Consider the following 5,321-nt stretch of genomic DNA (forward strand, 5'->3'; position numbering starts at 1 on the left):
TCCGCGTCCCCCTTTCAAGACGTCAGGAGTCACGGCAGCTTGTGGCATTATGGGAGTTGCAGTTCTCAGCACCTCGATCTCTTTGGCATGGAGGTGAGGGCGGAGTCCAGAAAAGAGCCGCGGATGGAGCTCATTTAGGACACACTATTCCCCCAACAAAAGCAGTGTATCCAGCTAAAGCGAATTTATACACAGGAACTACTGGAATTATACTATGGAGCATTCTGACATCAAGTGAAGGAATTTTGGCTATGGACTTCAAGCAGGGAGCCCACTGGACATTTCCGAGCCAGAGAATGATTAGTGTTCTTTAGGGATATGGGTATGAACAGAAGAAGCTATACAGAAATCGTCGAGGAGACTCTGAATTGGCCAAATGGGGCCTTATGTAGGATTGTGGTAGATGAAATAAAAAAGAACAAAAGAGATATTGTTCAGAAAATACTGGCTATGACTTAGAAATTGGTTGGAATTGAAGGAAACAGAAATAACCCAGAGACTTCCAGACTCCAAAGCTGATAAAACGGTGTAAGTATGAACAAAAATAGGAACTTAAAGAAAATCAATTCTGTTTCGGAGAAACTTGTAATTAAAAGGAGAGTGATGCAACTGAACAGAAGAAGCCAACAGAGTTGGAAATAAAAGACAGAAATGGAAATCAAGGTATGATGTCTTTGACTTTTGTGCTTTTAAAGGTCCTAGCCTAAGGCCCTGGAAGGCAAGGTGAAACTTCCCAGGCCCCTCCCGGAAGGTGTAAGGCACAGGCAGAAACTGGGAAGGCTGAAAGAAATAGGAAGAGTGCTAAAAAGCGACTCCAGAAACCCGGGAGCAGACAATTTGAACAGGAGAAAGAACAGCTGTGAATGGCAGTTCTTTGACTGAGCTGTGCGCACGCATGGGCTCTCACCTCCAGAGCAAGCCATCCTCAATCTCTGCTGCTCCTCACAGAACGTGAAGTTAGTGTTTGAAAGTCTACCACCACTGTTGGGGAGAGAGGATATCCTGAAGGAACGCCACAAACTTAGGTTTTACCTACTTCACCCCCACCGGACGCCAGAGATGCAAGGGACCAAGGACTACAAATCCCATAATGTCAGCAGCCAAGGGAAGATTGCTGGGAACTGATTGCTGGGTGGAGTTAGCTACCAGGTGTGGTATATAACCAGACATGTAAGCCTTGCGGTAGTTGGTCTTTCACTGGCCTTTGGCGTGTTACTGGGGTCTCAGCTCAATGGAACTGGTAGGACATATTTATCAATATATACCTCTCTCTCCAGTTAGTCCTCTCTTCATTTCCCCTTTTGTAAATAAACCCTTTATTAACCATTTTTGAGTGTGTATGCAGTTGAGTTTCTTTATAAGTCTCTTTAAGCACGCCAGTGAGGACCCACACGCAGACCACCCCAGTTCACGTTGGGGTTATCCTGTCACACCACCAGTTGCCTAAATTCAATTTCTGTTCAGCTCATGTGATTATATACTGAGTGAGTGAGTAACAGGGTATTCCCCAGGAAAAGGGGAGGTCCCAAGTTCCCTGCCCCACCCAAAAGGGTGGAGCTGCGCTGGGAGAAAAATCTGGAGCAGAGACGGAAAAGAAGGAAGCTGGATGGAGAGCCAGAAGGAGAACTGGGGGGGCCATGTGGCGCAAAGAGATATGAGAAGAAGCAGCTCTCGTGTCTTGGTCCTGGACTGGGTGAAAACAGTTATGGGTGAGACCAGCGGGCAAGTTCACTATGGCAGCATTTATCTCGGTTTTCATTTTACCTTCTTCCTCCATGTCTGACCCTTTTTTATGGGTCCCTGCTAGAAAACGCTTTAGACTCATGGGGGGCTTTCAAGCCTTGCTTTGGGCCAATCCCATTTGGGTGGATCTACAAAGGGATGGGTAACTTTGGGTGTTTGATTTAGGAGCTAACTATATTCTTTGTCTTTTCTGCATTGCACACTAATTGTATTCAAGTTCCTTTCCATTAAAGAGCTTATATGTTTTGTCCTGATGCAGTGGATAGCAGAACCTATTTTAGAGTGGGCAGGTTTGGGGTCCTGGGGTGCCCCTCTCCCTACCCTGTAGCCGTCCTGTGAGAGGGTCCTACTTAAAGTATGTTGCTGTGTTAGCTTTTGCAAATATCCTATGAATTACTAGAATATTCATGTTCACTAAAATAACTTTCCCATACCCTAAGCTTTACAAGTTTTAAAATCATGTTTCTGAAGTTATGGAGAGAGAAGCCTACTATGTTGTTCTGTAAATGGTTTGAAGGACCCTAAAATGCATCCCATCCTGGTTCTTTCTTAGCACAACAGCAAATCTGTAAATTTACGCAGGTGGTCAAGTGTAGGCTCAGGCTGAGATGGCAAAATCACCTTAGGATACACCAGGAGAGCCTATTTTGAAGATTTCCCCTCTCATTTCTAGTTCAGTGTTTTTATATGCTACTTTTCCAAGAAAAGTTTAGAAAAAACAAAGTTCTCAGAGTTTAAAAATGTCAGGATTTGATTGATCAAAGTAGCTTTCCCAGCTTAACCAGTAAGTTGACTTGAAGGGTTCATCCTTTACTAAAATAAACACATGTGAAAGATTACAAATTGTTTTACAAGTTTTGACAAACAAGTCTCCTGGTGGTCCCAAAATTTCTGAGAAGCAGATGGAAGAGGTAAATTTTATAGATTCCCCTTCCTATCTGCACAAAGCCACAGAGGTCTGAAGTAGGTATTAATGCAAATAAGGGACATTGTCAGACAATAAAGAGACACAATTGCCTCTGTTAGCACAACAATTAATTTTATTTGCAGAGTACCAGTCAGTCTATTTGTTACCAGGAATGTGCTAATTATTCTTGCTAATTACATGCAAAACATTCATTATCACCTATAAGTAGAACTGGACCCCTCAGGTTTCAGTGACAAATTAATTACTGTGTTTTCCTTCTGAATGTATTTCTAGTCAGTTCCTGCTTTATCTGAAAAATAAGTGGTTTACCAGCCCCCTTGTCTCTCAGAGTCACTCATTAAAATGGAAAATAGGCTTGCAGAGCTGTATCAGTTTCCTTCCCTGTTCTCTCTGGGCAGTGGTTCCTGAAAGTCTCCCATTCCGATCATGGATTCATATAATCCTGAAGCCTGGCAAAATGCACACAGCTGAGTTTCATTAGGAACCTGGTGTTTGTTTGCACCAGTAGCCAATCGCTGAAACTTCGAGAGAAGGCGAACTGCCAGTAGCTGTGAAGGAGAAACAGATCTCCCACCACACCCTCTCCCTCACCTTTCATAAGGTTTGAGTGACGTTTTGTAATCTAGTTCACATCCTAAGTAACAAAGTTTTTTTGTTTTTTTTTAAAGATTTATTTATTTATTCATACAGAACTGGGGTACAGGACAGAGGCTCAGGGGCGGTGAGAGGCTTCACCAGAGACAGAGTGGGGAGCAGAACAGGCAGATCGACGAAGTACACTGCTGAGGGAAGCAGCGGGCGGGCCAGGAGAGGTCTGGCTCGACATGTGGTCTCCTCCGGGGCAGGCGGCAGGCGGGAATCGAACTCATGCGTAAGTGGCTTCAGATTCTCAGTGCTGTGCTTTAACCCGCTGCGCCACCAGGGAGGGCCTAAGTAACAGTTTTATCCCTCCGGTCTATCCCCACTTTAGAATCTAGTCAATCACAAAGCATATCTTGAATTGCCAACTTCTGTGGCCTTCCACCTTGGAAGAAGACCAACTGTAAAAGTTGCATGCATTGTTATTCTAAATGTGACCTAAAAAAAAACAGATTCTGCAGTGGTGCTCTGTGGAATTTTATCTTGACCCTATGACCTCAGTCTTGACTGTTCTTAATAGATGAGGATCTACTCTTTCTCTTCCACACTTGCCCTACCTTATATTTGTTCCCCAAGTAGCAGGCAACTGAAGACTTATGGAACGAAGTCATGGATCTAGCTGCAGGACTTGGGGTTCACTCTGATGGGTATTATAGATTAATAATTCCATGTCACTCCTCTTCCCATCATTTAAATTCAATGTCTGGTAAGTCTTCAAGTAAAATCAACAACAACAAAAAATAAAACTGCAAGTGAAAGGAAAGGGAAATGAAAACAGAAAGCTATAATGCCACTATCTCCAGGCTCCAGATTCCTTCCAAGAGTCTAACCAGGTGCCTGACTCCCTGAAAGTTGATGTCTACCCTAATCACTAAGTGGTCCGGATTGGACCAGAATCATGCACAGAAGAGCCTAGCTCCATTTTATAATCAATCAAGTTCATTAACTTATTATATACTCAGCCCTGTATGCTATTTGGCACAAAACAGATCCACATGATCCCAAAAATCTAGTTTTTTTTTTTTTTTCACTCTTTCTCTGCTTGGTCTCTGAATATTTGCCTTGAATCTTTTGCCTTTTTTCCATCAACATTTGGTCTATTTCTATAGTGTCTTAACACAGACAAAAACAGTAGTTTTTGATCATAAATAAAGTAGGGAGGAAGTTTCCATTGTCACTTAATTTAGACTTTCCACCATTTTAAATTTAAAACAGTACTCGAAAAAGAAAATACAGTGAGTTAAATAATCCTTCGCTTTTAGTATACATAAATTTCACATTGTCCAAGTAATCCACTATAGTTGACTTTGCCAGAATTTGAATTTATGGGTTTACAGCTCTCATATTTTATGGATAGCAGTTCAGAATTTTTCTTTTTTTGGTATTAGTGTCATATTTCTCTCTTTAGCTTTCTTAAGTTTGTGATCATCTTGTCTAAAATAGATATCTATAAATTGCTTAAATAAAATTGTTTGCCTTACAACCATGGGGCCAAAAATTCCTGTAAAAGTTAAATCATGGACATATCTGACTGATTACTGCCTGGGCAACAGACATGACACAGCTGAATATGCCCTGTTCAAATATGGCTGCTCAAACCTGTCGCACTCTCCCTTTCCTCACCTCTCTGTCAGTCCCTGATACTCCATTTCCTATTTTGTCACACTGTATCCACACCTCACAGCTGCCTCTCCCATCTCCAAAATCCCACTCATTATTTTCACTCCCTTATCCATGTCTCATTGTTTTTCACTAGATACCAGACACTGTGAAATGCTTTTATATACAACTATCTATCTGTTTTTTATTATTTCAAGATTTTATTAATACTATCAAATTATTTAAGCTAAATTTATTTATTTATTTATTTATGCTTACAGAACTGGGGTACAGGCCAGAGGTTTGGTGGGTGAGAAGATTCACCAGAGACAGAGTACAGAGCAGAACAGGCAGATCTACTAAAATACACTGCTGAGGGGAGCAGTGGGCAGATCAGGAGAGGTCTGCCACG

The sequence above is a fragment of the Condylura cristata genome, unplaced genomic scaffold, assembly GCF_000260355.1.
Source record: "Condylura cristata isolate star-nosed mole 26May11 unplaced genomic scaffold, ConCri1.0 scaffold00030, whole genome shotgun sequence".
NCBI lineage: Eukaryota > Metazoa > Chordata > Mammalia > Eulipotyphla > Talpidae > Condylura > Condylura cristata.